The 19,057-nt window shown below is 39.5% G+C and overlaps 1 protein-coding gene across 1 annotated transcript in view; it reads right to left on the bottom strand.

The window, feature by feature from the left end:
- Nucleotides 1-19,057, bottom strand: part of LOC119914249 (fibrinogen C domain containing 1) — a 273,866-nt gene that overhangs the window by 133,890 nt on the left and 120,919 nt on the right. The gene's annotated exons all lie outside the window — the stretch shown is intronic.

Raw genomic sequence — 19,057 nt, forward strand, 5'->3', positions numbered from 1 at the left:
CAGTGCCAGGAGAGATAAACAAACAACAAAATATGACCCCAGGGTCATAACACCTCCCCACCCAAGATAAAACATTTTCCTCTTAAGAAAAAGGTTTGATTCAATGAGACCTAGAGAGAGCATCAGCCATAACATTTTCTAAACGTTTTTTGTAACGAACCTCAATATTAAAGTCCTGCAGTAATAGGGACCAGCGCATGAGACGCTGGTTGCTATTTTGCATTCGAGTCAAGAACACCAGGGGGTTGTGGTCAGAGAAGACGATGGTTGGCACATGGCTAGACCCAAGGTCCACTTCAAAGTGTTGTAATGCTAACAGTAATGATAAGGCCTCCTTCTAAATGGTGCTGTAATGCAGCTGGTGTCTTTTGAACTTTTTGGAAAAGTAGCAAATGGGGTGATCAATGCCTTGCACATCCTCCTGCAGGAGCACTGCACCCGCACCAAGCACACTGGCATCTACTTCCAGCTTAAATGGACGAGTGAAGTTTGGGGCGGCGAGCACAGGCTCACTGCAGAGGAGAACTTTGGCAGCCTCGAAAGCCATCCGACATTCTTCTGACCACTGGAAAAGAGTTTTGGGACTTGCCAAACTGGTTAAAGGAGCTACCACATCAGCAAAGTTTTTGCAGAACGCACGTTAGTACCCAGCCATCCCCAGAAAACGACGGAGCTCACGACGTGTCTGAGGAGCTGGGAAATCTAAGATTGCCTGTACTTTGGCAGTAACTGGGCAGACACGACCTTGACCTACTTGTTTACCTAAGTAGGTAACAACAGCCTTCCCAAACTCACATTTAGCCAGATTGAGTGTAAGGGAAGCAGCGCACAAGCGTTCAAAAATCCAAGTTGACGAATAGGCCACGATGTCATCCAAATAAACTTAACAATTTGCAACCCCACATAGGACTATATTCATCAACCGCTGGAAAGTTGCAGGGGTATTTCTCAGACCAAATGGCATGACTGTATAATGGAGGAAATGATCCGGAGTGACGAAGGCACTTATGTCAGAGGCGTGCTGAGTAAGTGGGACCTGCCAGTAGCCTTTTAGTAGGTCCAATTTGGTGACATATTTTGCTGACCCTACTCGATCCACACAGTCATCCATGCGTGGAAGTGGAAAAGAATCTGGTTTGGTAACAGCATTGACTTTTCGATAATCATTACAAAAACGTGGGGTCTGGTCAGGTTTGGGGACCAGCAGTGAAGGGGAACTCCAGGAACTACTACTGGGGACAGCGAAACCGTGGTCAAGGAGGTACTTTACCTCCTGCTGCATTAATGCACGTTTTGTTGGATTGACGCGATATGCATGCTGTTTTATGGGTTGATGATCGCCCACATCAACATCATGACTTAGCACATTGGTCTGCATGGGGATGTCCCCGAAAAGAGTTGGATGGGCCTTAATGAGCTCGCTAACATCAGTCCTAGCAGAATCAGACAGATGCACCAAATGTGTGTCTAAGTCTGTCAATATTTCAAAGTTTCTAAGGCGCACACAGGAAACAGAACTACGCCGGTCATCCAGCCCATCATCACTGGGACTGTATGTAACGACTGACACTAAGGCTATAGGTGCAACCACGAGGGGTGAACTAACAGAATTATTACGGTCAACATAGGTTTAAAGCATGTTGACATGACACACACGAGTTTTCCTTCTACGATCAGGGGTCCGGATTACATAATCGGTGTCACTAAGTTTACGATCAACCACATAAGGACCAGAAAACTTTGCTTGCAAACCAGAACCAACGACGGGTAACAGAACTAGTACGCGCTCACCGGACTGAAAGGTACGCACCACAGACTTTTTGTCATAAGTAACTTTCATTTTTGTCTGGGCACTTGAGAGAGTGTCACGGGCAACATCACACACATGATGTAGCCTCTCCCTGAATGAACTAATGTAGTCCAGAATGTTGTCACTAGGACTAGTGGTACCTGAGAGCGACTTCTCTCTCAGTAGGCGTAATGGGCCTCGCACAGTGTGACCGAAAACTAGATCAGCCGGGCTAAAACCTAAGGATTCCTGTGACGTTTCTCTCACAGCAAACAACAACAGCGGCAACCCCTCATCCCACTCACTGTTTGACTATACATATACTCCGAAAGATGCCTTTCAGAGTTTGGTGAAATCTCTCTAATGCGCCCTGGCTTTCTGGATGGTAAGCGCTGGAGGTATTGTGTGCCACATGTAACTCTGCCATAACCTGGGCGAAGATTTTGGACATAAAGTTTGATCCCTGGTCACTTTGGATGCGTTTAGGAAGACCAAAAGTGGAGAAAAACTTAACAAGTGATTTCACAATGACACGGGCCTTCAATGAGCGCAACGGAATGGCTTCAGGGTAACGAGTGGCAGAACACATAATAGTGAGGACATACTGGTTACCGGACTTTGTTTTAGGTAAAGGACCAACACAGTGTGTCCACCTGTTCTCCAGTACCTGCATACACTCACACACACACTCTAATGGAGGAGAACAGCTGACAGTGCCAGGAGAGATAAACAAACAACAAAATATGACCCCAGGGTCATAACAAGGGTTACTTTGTAAGCAATCTTCCCACAAATTTAATTGCACAAAAACCTGTTTGAAGAAAAGTTAAAGCACACATTAGAGTAAGTGAATATAACAAAAAATGCCCACATCTAGGCTATTTTTGCAGGGCCACCTTCAAGGCCTGAATTGCATCATCAAATCAAGTGGGCAAGAAAGCAGGCAAAAAACAATTTAGCACCCAAACAAGCAGTCCAGTAAATAAAATAGTCTGATGCACGGAATGAGCAGCCTTGGGACGATGAAAATCAATTAAGTCGGGGGTCCGTTGGGTGTTTGGTGGGGGGGTGTCTGCTGTTCCTTCCTGATAAGAACATTTCTGTGCTTGATTTGGTTATGCCAAGGGAAGATTATCGCCTGGCAGGAGCAGCAGTAGGCCTTACTCATTAAGTGGTGGGTTATTGCCAGTCCTCAACATCAGAGCCAAGGTTTTAGTACATTGTAATGGGGGCTGGGTAAATACTCACACACACAGGGAAACTTGGCCTGCTTTAGTTTTGCAAAGCTAAACTGACTGTTTTATCAAGGATTAGTTATTAACCTTGATCCTGTTTTAATGACAGAGGGCACTTCATCACATGTGGAGTGCTGGGACATGTGGTGATGCCGCTGTGAAGGTATGGATTTTTACAAAAAAAATGAAAAGAGGCATCTGTTTATCCTTTAAAAGAATAAGACATGGGTCATTACATTGGCTTCCCTGCTGCTGTTAGCAATTGTTTCCTTTTAAATCATTTGTGGGATTTGGGGATTCTTTTGCAGCAGGGTTTGTTTGAACCAGCAGAGAATCCATGGATGAATCGCACCACCAAACAAGCTGTCCATTCGTGGTACAAGATGATAATTGGTCTCACATGGGGTAACAGTAGCTTAGTGATACTTTTCTGTCAATTATATTATTTCACGTTAACACATTGTGGCCTTAGTGTGCTGTAAAAAATATACCCTGGAGGACATAGTGAATAAAGACCGGCTGTGAAACAGACTATGCAAACTTCTGTCAAAGGCCCAAAAACTAAGGCTTAACTCCAATGTAATCAAGTTATTGCAAAACCACAACTTTTGGAATTCAGGGGAATATTTAGACTTAGGTATGTTCCTGTTCTGCTCTTGAACATGTCTGGTAAAAAGGTTTCAACAACGACACAAGTGCACCACCCCAGGTCCCAGAAATGAAAACACACGTCATGTGTAATTGGTGTGTGCGGTGTTGCGCTGAGCCACTGGGACGCAGAGTAAATCTAACCTGACAGTGCGGAAAAAGGGAGAAAAAAGGTTCTTTTGATCTCTTATTCATCTTTCCCCTGTCACTGATAAGGCTGGCAGGGTTGGACGATGGAGGGATGACTTTCCCTGAGGAGAGAGGAGGCTACGCTACAGTGTCACAATGCAGACTTGGAGAGACAGAGACAGACGCACAAAGGGTGGGGGATGAAATAGAAGAATAATGCTAAATGTGAGCGATTACAAAAGCATTTTCTTGTGGAAGCAGAGGGCAAAGTAGGAGAGGATGAACTATCTTTCCTACTGAGCCGAGGGTTTCACACACTGGATGAACGCGAGGGGCCTATGCAGCATTTGTTCTCTTCCCGCTTCTGACTAAGGCATATCAAATAAATACTCTAAATCCGAAAATTTGACAGTAATGCTTCTTCCTTTTTCCTTATGTGCCCCAGTGGTGTTGAATGCACTGGAGTATTTAATGTGCAAACAGCTTTCTGTAAATGAAAATTGGAAGAAGTGTGTGTGTGTTGAGAGAGAGAGGAAAGGAAGACAGAAGGAGAGAAAAGGGGAGAAGTGAAGAGACACGGCTGTTCATTCAAGCATAATTCCATTACAGTTGGTGGCTGCTGTGAAGAGGAACCATTAGAGGTGTAATCAGGATGGATGGATGGGGATGAGGACAGAGGAGATGAACAAGGGGAGATATACAGCTGATGTTATGTGATTGAGCCATAGCCTATGACCCAGTAGGAGAGGAATATAAAAAATGTAATGACACCTGTCAGTGAAGGTAATAATGATGTCACTGGCTCAGTATTTCTTGCTCTTGCTTTCTTTTCCTCACTATCTCTCTTCTGTCTTCCCTCCTCTCCCCCTCTCATATCTGCTCTTGTCTCTCTTTTATGTTTTCTCCCCCTCCTCTGTCCTTTGGGTCCACTCCTTAGTAGTTACAAGTAAAACTTTTATATGTATTATTATCAGAGAGGTACTTCAAAGGTATATTAACAGTGGAGGAAGAAGTTTTTGGACCATTTACTTAATTAAAAGTAACAAAACATTCTAATATATTGGGTGCAGAAATATCTACAAAATGTACTTAACATCCGTTCACTTTAACATACTCTTTGTGTAGAATAAACTAGTATAATAGACTAATAGAATAGTTTTCATAGATTATTATTTCTGATGCATTGATGTATAAGCACCTTTATTTATTTTGCTGGAGGTAACTCTGACTACTTTTTATATTTTTAGAAGGATTAATCTGTCTAGTAATTGCTGTACTAGAATAGAATATGTGTTAATATATGAAATTTATATATATATGAAAGTTGATTTGCACTGAAAATGTGTTCTTCCTGTACTTTAGATATTAACTTTAGGTGTTACAGACAACAATTACCTGATAAGAGGGATTTTGTTATTATTATCCATCATGTTTCAGAAGCTGCAAAGTAACTTTTAACTGTCAAATAGCTATAAAATAAATGTTGTGGAGTTTGTCTTTCCCTCTGAAATGTTGTATGCAAAGGGATGGATGTTGTTTACAAGTATAAAGTAGCATGAAACGGAAATCTTAAAATACAGTACAGTAAAGTCAAAGTTTCTCTGTATGCATTAGGTGAGTAAATGTACCTATACATTCCAACACAGCACAATATGCAGGAAGACCACTTAGCGTTATAATATTGGATTATTATTAACCATTGATTAGGTTAATTTATAACAATGAATCAAATTTTATCAAGCCCCAAAAACACTGGAGCCTACATTTCAACAGCATGTTTTCGTTGGACTCACCCTGCAAGGTAAATACAGCCTTTCTGTTAGAAGTTTGTAGTCTCAAGCCCAAATTAAGATAATAATTATCTTAACATGATTAGGGTTATTTTACCAGAATTTACAAAACAAAAGACACTATACAGTCCCTCCAGGACTATTAACACAAATTCAACAAATCCCTGTGAATTCAGTGCGACTAGCGATTTGATCAGTGCTGTTTAACTCAAAATGTTGTCATAGGTTAGCAAACTCACTTCCTTCAGAGATGAAGCAGACGTGTGATAGCAATGTCTCACATTTGCTTACAAAATAACACCAAAGGACCAGGAAAAACAGTATCCAGATCTTCTTTACGAAAGCGTGGGGTAAACTGTTTTGCAAAATGCACATTGGGGTCGAATATAAAAGGGAATCATCTATTGACAAACACTTTGTCGCCGCAGAACATATGCAGGAAAAATGGCAGAAACACATGGAGGAAGTCAGACGAGACAAATCATTGTGACACAGGCTGTTGCATCCCGGTAAGTTGCAAGTGCTGAAAGAAATCAAGGTAAGTTGGTTTAAATATGCATCTTTAGAGGTAACGTTAATGTAGTTTATCACAGAGTGACAGGCGTAGCCTACTGTCTTGTTTGCATGACACTGAACTGTGTGTGTGTGTGATTTAAGAACATAGTTTAGGAATAAAAAAGGCTAGTGTTTAAACAAGTGTAAATTATTATTATTTAACTATAATTCTAAAGTTTAAAAAAATCACATCTACTTTTGCAGTTTTCACTTATTCCCACAATTTCATCACAGAAAAAAAAGCCCAAGAACATCACAACTTGAATCCCAGTTTATAGTAAAGAAGCCACAAAATCAGACATTTAAGGCCACAACAATCACATAAAAGGCACGCTAAATCCTGGAGGGGCTGACTATACAACTGTTTTCACATTCTGAGTAGTACTCATGAAGAATAAACTGATCTCTGTGTGTAAAACGGAGCCGGTGGAGTGCTCCTCACAGGACAGTGCTGAAGTAAATGTACATCGTTTTGCTCCTCCACTGTTAAACATTCAGCATTCATCAAGACTCAGCACTTATTTTCTAGTAGGTGGGAGAGAACCTAAAATACCAGCAGTTTGTATTGAAAACTTCACAGTTGCATTTCATATTAAATAAAAAAGCAGGACAAAAAAATATACTGTTTATCCTGAAATTAACTGTATCGCCAAAAAAGCTGCAGAACTGCAAACCTACACTTATCGTCATCATTTTCCAAAGTAGTCTGTTTCAAAAAAGACCTGTTTTTCTGAACAGCTTTATACCAGCTGCAGAGTGTGTAAAATATCTAAAACTAAATTATGTCTGTAAATTTCACCTGTTATGCCTGTATCTATTGGTCTCGTGGAAAGCCTTTGACTTTCCCTAACGTATGTTAAAAGTGATCCATCCACATAATCTTAAACTAACGGCAGGGAGATATATATATATATATATAATAAATAAAAATATATATACATACATCTATGATTATGGCTCGACCAGGTCAGGGTTTATATTCATGATTACAATCATATGCTATTCTCATCTTGTTTAAGGAATCAGATGATTGCATTCATCTGGTGTCAGAATTCCATACTTCAGCCGGTATGAATGCTGGTAGGTCATTGCTAACCATGCATTTCTTGGTTTTTCCTGCCTCCTGCTTTGTGGCATGTTGGGAGGTAAAATAGAACTGCATGCTATAGTAGGTAAGTTACTATATGGCCAAATCAGATGCAATCAACCAATTAGCAGGGTCATGATGCTTACATTGTACATTGCAAATGCAGGTAGAGTGGCTATTAAATCTGCTATGTGATGTACATAACCCTATTACCAAAGATTGTGGTTAATTCATCAAGGTAGGTTTAGGTTTGGGCAACTAAAACACTTAAAGATGCCCTGTGGAGTTTTCTTGTAAATCAACTGGGCATCCGTTTACATTCAGTGTAATTAATTGAAACAAATACAATCAATTTTGAAACCTGCATTTTTTACATACATTTTTCTTGGTGGACTTCCATACCTTTGCTGGTGCATTGCTGCGTTTCTTGGCACATGGCCGCCACATTTAGATCAGCTGAATTGTGTGAAACTATTGACATGTGTATCAGCTCAACCATGTGCTCATGAAAAAGCAAAACAGGGACCAACTCTTGAAAACATTTCTCAATAAATTTTATCACGCTCAAAAACAGGGTGCCTTTAATAGCAGGATATAGTTCAGGTTGGGGATCTAAAACACTTGATTAAAGTTAAGAAAAGCTGTTGGCCGAGTCTCCTGAAGGAAAGTCAGACAATCTACGCTTCGATCTCCACTCTTACTTTTGGCTTTGCATTAGCACAAAACCTTGGCATTGAATGTAAATTGTAGTGTGTAATATGAACACAATTACCCGGGGGAATTGGCTGATTTAGAGACAGACAAATATGGATGAAGAGGAAGGTGTTTCTAATTTAGCTGCTCACACTGTGACTGACTCATGTGAGGATCTCAGTCCAGTGGCTGTCCATAAAGCTTCAGCTCAGGGTACACAAGCGTCAATAACAGATGACTCATTCTCAGCTGGCAACTGAGCCACAAACAAAGTGGTAGTTGGGTAGTGGGTAGAGTTCCTTGGTGCTGTTTTTTCTAACACAGACTGACTCATTTGGCCGTAATCTACTGCTCCAGGGAATCTGTCTTACGTTCATGGATTGATGAGTTCTCACATATAATCACATTTGCAAAGAATTACTGTCTGAGAGTGAATAACTAGTTTGGAATAAACTCACATCCACACACAAAGGTTAATGTAGCTACTTAGTTGCATGTATACAACCAAACAACACATGAGGACCAGCGGGACCATATGAACACACGGAAGCACTGTATGTTGAGTCACCACATGCATAATAACGATAAATACGATGCACATTAAAAGCTGTCGGCCTCTCATTTGATAGTAGGATGAAAGGAACACGCTGATGTCTGATGTCATGGCATATTAACGATATGCTAATGCATATTCTTAATAAGCTATAGAGCATAGAGTGTAGTGTAAAATCCTATCATTTAATTTGGTTCCAAAGAAGAGAAATATTCTGGAATTCTTACCAATAGCTTTAACCACATAGCAACCACCCTCATGAAAGAAAAGGCTGATGAAAGATACGGGTTAATAAAGCGTGGCTCAGTGTGAAGATGTATTACCCTGATGCAGACAACTGTTGGACCTTGATACATAAGATATAAGATTCAGTAATGAAACACGTTTACATCCTATCCACTTGACAGAAGTTCTTATTTTGTTGTAACCTAAAATAAAAATGTGGTACACCCTTCCATATGCTTCAACTTAATGTTACACCAAATACAGTATATTCAAGACTGAACACAGACAAGTGAAGACAGAAACATAATAATGACTTACAGAAAAACTGTTGGAGTGGAGTGTTTTGGCTAAATGCTAAGCATATACAATATTATATCAGTTCCACTGCCAGAAAAACTTAAGACGGTGTTACTATGCAGATTTATATTAACATTGGACAGCTGTGCAGATTTTCTTACTCAGTGGAGGTGGAGGTATTGAGATCCTTTACTTAAGTAAAAGTTCTTATACCACCCTGAAAAATTATTAAACATCATGAATTGAAAATGTTATTTAAGTAAAAGTATGTAAGCATGTTGAGGAAAATGTACTTACAGAAACATGATCTGTCTGTGACTGTTATATCATATCATTAGATTATCAGTACTCGTGCATTAATATAAAAGCAGGTGTAAGGTTTTGTATCAGCCTGTAATTCATCATTATTTTCATTATGGATTTATCTGCTGATTATTTTCCTTATTGTTAAACTGATTGATTGAAAATAGTGAGAAATGCCATCACAATTACCTAGAGCCCAAGGTGGCACCTTCACAATGCTTGTTTTCATCCATCCAACAGTCCAGATATCAATATTATTAAAAATAATTAAACAAATCCTCATATTTGATAAGCTGGAACAATGAAATGTTTTTGCATTACATAAACAATCATCAAAATAGTTGATTTAATAGTTAATAAATGAATTGATTTATCAACTAATTGTTTCAGGTGTACATTAAACATTTCCATATGTTTTGTTTGCAAAAATCATGATTTGTAAAGTAACTAGTAACTAAAGCTGTCAAATAAATGTAGTGGAGTAAAATGTACAATCTTTCCCTCTGTAATGTGGAGTGGATGAAGAAGTAATACCTCAAATTTGGGTCCTTAAGTAATTGTTGTTAGTTACATTCCACATTGTCTGTAGCCTACTGGCAAACACGATCGTAGGTTTAGAAACCTTCAAATGCGTGGTTTGTTAAGCATCACTTGTGTTTCACATTGAATAATAACCCTTTCTAATACCTTCACACTTAAAATGGAATTTCTGTATTGGTGCAATCTTGTAGTTGAAGTGAGTCAAAATGGGCTTTCATTTTTGTTTCTGAAATGCTCACACTTTGTCAGTGTGATTTGCTCTTCAGAGTCTGATACTGAATGTGCATCCCAAAATTTTAATGAAAAATTTTAATTTTTCTGTCTTCTGTCATCAACTTGACTCTGGGGCTATTTCTTGCAATCCGTATTTCATCTCATTAAAGGATGTCACTTGCGGAAAAGATTATTCTTACCTTGGTATTGTAGGTACTTGCTGCTGTTTGCAACTCTATATATGCTATAAATGGGAAAGAAATTTAGTGACTGCTGTCACAGTTGTGGCTGCAGAACGGGAAATAAATTGGTAATATGAAGTCACAACCGCTTTGTGTATCACTTCATTTCTGATGCCAAAGTTTATTTTTTGTTGTTTTATGAAAAAGTAGTCCGTCTTGTAGTAGAGATTGGCAGATAACTCTCTCTTTCAGGTTTGCTTACAAAGGGGCACCCTATTTATAATGTAACAGAACATGCAGATAGATTTTAGGCTTCGGGAATATGTAGCATTCTTAAAATCAAGTCAAACCTATAATTTTAAATTACTTATTATAAACAAACTATGTATTACTCTGTTTTTCTTTGGCATGAATTTGATGGAATTCATTTGATATTATTGAACCTATTTTTGATCAAGTAGTAGTTCAGTTGGAGTATTTCCCATTGCACCTACTTGTTACTAAGGAGCCAATGATCCCAGACAGCAACTGAGCAATTTTGCTTGAGAGGAATGGGTCTCACTTAAAAAAGGCCAAAGTTATTAACACAGTGGGACTCAATGGATCGCAGTGGTCCTTGAGACAATTACCAGGGTTAACCTGTCTGTCCAACACTCTCCTGTGGCCTGTGATGATAATCCTTATCAGTTTGTTGAGCTGGGACGTTGTGAGTCACTGAAAGTTTACTTTCTATTATCTATATTCCTCTTTGTCTTTGTCAGACTTTAGTTTGAGAATCTTAATTTGAGATGCTTGAAACATTACATTCTTTGATGCACTGAAATAATACATTATGGGATCCCTCTATGGAGTTTATTTGTTGTTACAAGTTCTTTGCTGTGAGTGACATACTACATAGAGTAGTTAAAACTGTTTCTGTAGCCAGTGTAGTGTAACACTGCACCATACAAGCTTCATTTATCATTTAAAAAAGTATCAGCTGGCTTGTGATGGGTTGAAATCTGTTTAGTTACTGGATGGTGCAGCTGATCTGATGGAACTGCAAAATAATAAAATGGAGCCAGTGAAAGTCAAGGGCAATTTTCATGTGCATGAATTTTAATGAAATAGGCCTACCCAAAAGGTTTATTGTTGAATTGCTGCAGCCTGCAGCTGTAATAGAGTAGAACTGTTCAAGCATTTGAATCATATTCAGCAGTTGAAAAATGGTTGGACTGATTTTTAACCACATAATCTTATAAATATATAAATATCAGTTTGTGTGAAATACTAGGCAGTTGCATGACAGCAGCTGTGCAACATGTTAGCAAATTAGCAAGGGACTGCCTGCTAGTATGGTACCCCATTTGGGAAACACGTCATGATTTCTCCTGCCTGACATCTCATCCATGTATCCAAGGGCGGACATCGCATCATATCTCTGTTGGTGGGGACAATAAGAACATTTTTGAAATAAAGTTACTAAGGGTCGGAAAAATGTAGGCAATAGACCAAACCACTATGAGGTAAATGAGGGAGGAGGACATACTCTTTCAAAACTTAAAAACACATTGGACTCATAGTAAAGAATAAGAGCAGTTTGTGTACCAAATACACTGACAAGAGGCTGAGGGACAACAGTTGTTATATTTAATTTTTTTGATTAAAATTGTTGCTAGGGGCAATTCAGTAGCCGTTGTAAATTGGTAAGGACAAATCCCTACCGTCCCTACTAAAGCCTATGCACTTGTATGTATCCCTACCATATATTGTAAGTTTGAGGAATTAACGAGGGAGGGATGGATTGCCAGAAATCAGGGAAAGAACTGCCATGGGATTCTCCCAGAATGCCCTCCTGACTGAAGTCACACATGTATTGGAACGGTAAGGCAAAATCCTTTGTTTTTGTTGTTCACTGAAGACATTTGGGTTTAAGATCAAAAGATGAGTATGAGACAAGAGTTCAGAATTTCAGCTCTCATTTCCTGGTATTCACATCTAGATGTGTTAAACAACATACCACCCTTTGTTTGAACCCACTCATTTTTCAAGTAAGCAAAACTATTGGAACACGTGACTGACAGATGTTTCTTGTTGCCCAGATGTTGCCTTTTGGGTTGATTGTCCAAATATTAAATAGCTCTGCATGACTAGTCTACATTTTGATCCTTGGTTCAAACCTAGAAAGACTGCATTTCCTGTTAAAGAGGATAAACCAACATGAAGACCAGAGAGCTGTCTATGGGAGAAAAGCAAGCCATTGGCAAGCTGAGAAAAGAAGGGAAATCGACCAGAGCCATTGGATAAACATTGGGCAAAGCAAGCACAACAATTCGGAACGTCCTGAAAAAGAAAGAAACTACTGGTGTACTGAGCAACAGATGTCAAACAGGTCGGCCAAGGAAAACAACAGTAGTTGATGACAGAAATATCGTGAGAGCTGTGAAGAAAACCCCCAAAACATCAGTAACTGACATCAGCAATGACCTCCACAGTGCAGTGGTGAAGGTATCACAATCCACTGTTGGAAGAAGACTCTGAGAGCAGAAATATAGAGGCCACACCACAAGATGCAAACTACTCATCAGCAGTAAGAATCGGAAGGCCAGATTGAAATTTGCAAAGAAGTACAGTAATGAGATGCAAAAGATCTGGAACACAATCTTATGGACTGATGAGATCAAGATTAATCTCTACCAAAGTGATGGAAAGGCCAAAGTGTGGAGAAAGAAAGGAACTGCTTATGAGCCGACACATACAAGCTCATCTGTGAAGCATGGTGGAGGTAATGTCATGGCTTGGGCCTGCATGGCTGCTTCTGGAACAGGCTCATTAATATTTATTGATGAAGTAACTGATGATAGTAGCACCAGAATGCATTCAGAAGTGGATAGAAACATTTTGTCTGCCAATTTACGGAGAAATGCATTGTAACTAATCGGGAGGAAGTTTATCATGCAGCAGGACAATGACCCAAAGCACACTGCCAACAAAACAAAGGACTTCATCAGGGGGAAAAGTGGAAGGTTTTAGACTGGCCAAGTCAATCAGCTGACCTTAACCCAATAGAGCTGCATTTCACCTCCTTAAGAGCAGACTGAAGGGAGAAACACCCCAAAACAAACAAGAACTGAAAGAAGCTGCGGTAACATACTGGAATAGCATCACAAATGAAGAATGCAACACGCTAACTGTAACGCTAACTGTAACTCTACTACCTCACCTGACTTCTTCAGATAAGAAGACCTATATGGCCATATTTTGGACGGTCTGATTTTAGCAGAGGTTACTCAAACAGGAGTAAAAAGTGCATTTGTTGGAGACTTTTTTCAGCCGTAATACACATTCGTGAGTATTTAGGTCTTACCTGTTAGAAGGTAACTAATTGTTGGTTTTGTTTTTTTCACTGGATCTATTGACAGTAATGAAAATATAGAATATTGCTTGCCTTATTCTATAAATTTTCCTAACAATTTTCCTTTAAATATTATGATAACTGTCTTTATTTATTGTTGTATTTATTAGGTTATTTCATTAAATTAATTCAAGGTGTGAGGTAGCTGTTTACCAATTTGGCACCTTTCCCATTGCTGAAGTGTATTAACAATGTGGTGACAAAAATGTTTCTCGGGTGGCATAACTGTCTGAATGCTTGGATTGACTGTTTGTTGATTGATTTGTTTATTTAAGTGTCTTGCACATATAGGCTTACAAGACACTAGACAGCAACAATTTTATATAGTTCTGTATCTAATCTTTTATTTGAGTGTAGTTTCTGTAAGCAGAAGGGGGAAATCTTTCTGAAACCTCTCTTGACCATGGATAATTGTGTGCCCTATCCGAGTTAAAGATTTTTTGGGTCAGCTTTTACTGTGACAGCTGGACAACACTGCCACTGTATTGTGATACGGCACTTCAACTGGAGAAATCTGCTCAAGTCCCCCTGACGGTAAGTATTTCACCCCCCTGAAATGTGCTTGAACAAGCAATTGGACCTCATATCCTGTGATCAATATCACAAGCTGTGAAGCACTGCTCTGGCTGAATTAATGTGTGGTTTCTCTGTAAAATAATGCATGAACCGCTGTCAAAAAAAAAGTAATGGTCACAGGTGAGAAACAGACCCCACTGAATCACACCACTTCATTACAAACCATGCATAATGTATCTTGAAAACATTTATTTTTTCTATACTGTGTGTGTTATGTGTATGTGCTTGTTTTGTATGTTTTTTTTTCTCTGACGTACAATACATGATCTTGAGAGGTGCAGAAAAGGTACATCCAGTGATGCCCTGCGGCCTTGAGCCTAATTGGTCTCAGAGCTCATGTCACTTCACAAATATCAACGTAATTTACGCCTGCTAACTGCAGGTGGAGGGACACACTCCCCACATTCAGTTACTGTTAGTATTTGCCTTTGATTTAGTTTGCCACCCTGTGACCTCTCATTTCCCAGTAGCACATTTTGATCAATACAAAAGACAAATGTTGATAACCTTGGCTTGACCTCCTCTGATCCTGACAGGTGCATTTTATAGTATTCCCTGCCAAGTATGTGCATTAGGTGGTTGGATGAGTATGTTAGTATATCTCAGACAGTATTTTATTTGATGCTGGCTGGGGGACTCTATGGTACAAGATCTGACAACCCGTTCTCACTCCCAAGTCGTCACATATGGATTCATAGTCAAGACCGATCGTGGTCACTTTGTAACGCACTGGGGAGACCCTTATCACTATAGTTCAACGCACTGGGGAAAGCTCTGTAGTATCATCTTTGAATACTAAAGGTAGGTGTAGGATATATAACAATAAAGTCTGAGTAAGGAGGTGGATGGGTGGGCCAGAAACTAGCCTTTCACCCAGGAGACTGGTGTCACATAAGTAACATTGTTATTTTAAAATTAAAACCATGATGTTTTCTTAAACCTAACCAAAAAGATTTGTTGCCAACACCTAACCAAGTAGTTCTGATGCCTAAACCTAACCAAATTACGACATTTCACAATGTTAAACACTAGTTTTATTTTAAAAGCCTAACCGGACGTTGCATAGTTTTTCTTGCTAACTTGGGGTACCCGGGGTGTTTAAAAGCGATGCCAGGGGTCTTGACCAAACATCCATACATATGTGATGAGTGGGGAGTGAGAATGTGTTGGATTTGAATGGACAGATTCCACCACAGCAATTGGACAATGCTCCCAGTTACCATTAAAGTGAAAAATGCATTTGTCATGTCACTTTCCATGTCCTCAAGTAAATGTCACAATGAATGTAATTAATGTTGGCCTATGTAAGCTATTATTAATTTTGTGTTAAAGAGGTGGTATTATGCTCATTTTCAGGTTCAAAATCTTAATTAGGGGTTGTACCAGAACAGGTTTACATGATTTAATTTTCAAAAATCACCATATTTTTCTCATACTGCACATTGCTGCAGCTCCTCTTTTCACCCTTTGTGTTATACGCTCCACTCTTGAGCAACAGAGTGATGCATCTTACTTGTACAAAATCTTTGTTGGGAGTTGCACATGCGCCGTTCCCAGGTAAGGACTACTAGCAAATCAGAAGCAGAGAAGGGCGGGTCGTTAGTGTGATCCAAATCAAAGCCGCTTCAGACTGAGACCGTAACCTAGCAGATGGTATAAGTCCACTACCACACAACATCATTGTTTCACATCTTACCATTAGGACTAAACGTTGAACTGTTACCGGTGTTCTGACGATCTCTGCTGCCTTGCCGAAAAATGCTACCATAGCGCAAATCGATAGACTCGACTCTACTCGGCCCTGCTCCATTTTCCATTGCAGACAGTACCCAGAGATAGTACGTAGCTTGTCATCATAGCGTCATAGCCACACACAACTGCCGCGACGTAATGTTCAATGCGACACACACACCAGCGATCCACACAGCTTTCTCTCTTTAAAGTCAAAACGTTTCAACATTCCTCAGAACGTAAAGACAGTTAAGCGGTATGAAAACCTTCCAGCTGTGTTTTCCTCTGCCGTTGTTGCTGCAGCGGTCTGTGTGACGGCGGGAGCAGAGGGCTCTGTGAGCGGGCGGCTGAATATTCTCTCTTACCAGTCTGTCGTGTTTTCATGTTACATTTAAGTATCCCTCAGCTGGCTTGGAACCTCGACAGAGGTGAGGTGATACAAAAAAAGTACCTGGAAGCAGGTACAGGTGCAACATTTCTACAATGGAAACCCAAACAAAGGCGAGTGGAGCCAAACGGCCTCCGCTCAGATTAGCTTGGTTTGAGGGCGTGCCTGACCCCGCTAGCCACTTGGCAAGCTTTATGATGCGTTTTCATTGTGACGTCACAAGTAAAGGAAGTGAAGGGCTGGACTACAAACAAGCTGTTTTCAAGCGGTTCAGAGCAGAGCTTTCTGTGGGAGATGGGAACTCCCTTTGGGCTGGACTTTGGGCTTTTTCACTTTGTAAACCTGTTACATGCACAAAAAGATATATAACTCAATAAAGGAGAGGGAAAAAGACAAAAAGCATAATACCACCTCTTACAATTTTAATATTCTTCACATTTATATATGTATTTTCTGCTGGGCCCTTGGTTCTATTTAGCTGTTAGCTCTTTATGATAGCACAGAATTCAATTTTGTTTTATTTTACAGGATGGTTATGCTAATGTAATCATATTTAATGTGTTGGACTGGGGTCAAGTTAAGTTATTTTTTTCTGACCTCCACAGTGACATTTGCCCTCTGAAGTTGACCTCTCCTAATGGTAATGGAGCAGTGAGCAGCTCAGGAGAGACCTGCTCCAATTCTAAGGTAACTGCTTTTCTAAATTGCAATGGCAGAAGTAGGGGGGGTTTTGTCATCAAAAGTAAATGTGTCACCCAGAGGCTATTCAGAGTCTCCCAAGATTCAAAACGAGGACCCTCTTACAAGCCACTGAGAACATGGAAAGACAAGGAATCTCATGAAAGTAATTTTGTAACATCAGCATATTTCCTGCATTGGCTACTTTGTTATTATAGTCCTAATAATTTGATAGTTTACAAAGAAAAAAGATATGTTTTCTGTTACAGTTTTATTATTCTGTGTGAGAAGTTATACTCAGGACCAGATGCTTTAATGAGAAGGAAAATAATAACCAAGGGTATGGTAATTTGATGATTACTAACAGATCTTTCTTTGATAGCAAGTCAGGAGATGAATTAATATTATTGTCATTCTTATTTCACTATATTTTTGTGTACGTGTTCAATCTTGTCAATGATCATCATCAAGTGTATATATAGTATATGTGACATCACTAACATGTGGATGATTGTTGTTTAAAGGCTTTTACTTCGTGTTTTTATGTGTATAAGTATTTTTTTAATTTCCATGCCCAGTTTCATTTCACCTTTGTTCATGAAATACAAAGGAGAAACAAATAATCTCCTCATATTATGCAGCATTCACTGGCCCGTAAAACCTAGGCATGGGATATATCCAGCGCTGAATGTGACAATATGTTGCTGAAATTTGGAACGCCTTGAGAGAGAAGTATCCAATACATTCCATCAAACTCATTTTTGACAGCTATTTCCGGTCCCCCCACCCCACCGGATGTCTGTATGTAACTGATAAGAGGGGGGGCATCCGGTCCCGCCCCAACCGGAAATATGGCTGTATGTAACTGATAAGAGGGGGTTCATCCTGTCCCACCCCAGCCGGAAATATGTCTGTATGTAACTGGTAAGAGGGGGTGCATCCTGTCCCGCCCCAACCGGAAATATGTCTGTATGTAACTGATAAGAGGGTTGCGTACATCCTTCCATTGTGTGTTTTTCATTGATTTAAAGACTTTATTAAGTAATACAACTTGAATGAATTAACTAGGAGGTGTTTGTGACAATAAATTTATCATTAAAAAAGTATAGCAGTGAGTTATAAGTAAAAGGAGGAATCTCCGGGGCCAGCAAAGGATCAGTAGGAGGTTTCTTTGGAATCAAGTCAGTCTTTATTATTAAACAAGTGAAGAATAAATTGAAATAATGACAGCAAAGCAGTAAAATGGTATAACGGTGAGTAAAAATTACCTTCAACAGCATGCAGCAAAATAAGAGTGAGTTCCAAAATTAAACTTTGTAAAATCTTTGCTAAAGCTTTGTGTGACAAACTTACCATCATTTAAGAACTAAAGAATAAGATGAAATAATTACAGTAAAATAGTATAACAGTGAGTTAAAATTAAACAGCATTTTTTAATTACCTTCAAAATCTTTGCTAAAGCTTTGTGTGACAAACTTACCATCAGTAAACAAGTGAAGAATAAATTGAAATAATGACAGTAAAGCAGTAAAATGGTATAACGGTGAGTAAAAATTAAACAGCATTACAAATTACCTTCAACAGCATGCAGCAAAATAAGAGAGTGTTCCAAATTACTTTGCTATTGCTTTGTCTTACAAACTTGCCATCATTATCACTCCAAAGCTGTAGCCTAGTCTTAAACTTGTGAGTCTTAAAACTTTAATCCTTCTAGAGTCTGTGTCTCCTCTTCTCTGTCCTCTCTCATTCTGGTGTAGCATAGGCTGTGGGGTGAATTGAGGAATGTGCTCCACCCCCCGCACCTCCCTCTGTTTTCTCAACGAGTCGTGTTGGGGAGTCCTGGAACACCTCCCTCTGTTTTCTCAACGAGTCGTGTTGGGGAGTCCTGGAACACCTCCCTCTGTTTTCTCAAAGAGTCGTGTTGTGTGTTTAGCTGCCATCCTCAGGTAATCTTGTAGACCAGTTATTAACTTTGGTTATCTATAACCCAGACTCCGGATGTTAAAAAAACGGTCTGGTTTTATCAGACAGAGTTCGTGAGTTCGTTTTTG

This window comes from Micropterus salmoides, unplaced genomic scaffold (genome assembly GCF_014851395.1).
Source record: "Micropterus salmoides isolate LMB-PRFRI ecotype aquatic unplaced genomic scaffold, ASM1485139v1 Ms_hic_scaffold_20, whole genome shotgun sequence".
NCBI lineage: Eukaryota > Metazoa > Chordata > Actinopteri > Centrarchiformes > Centrarchidae > Micropterus > Micropterus salmoides.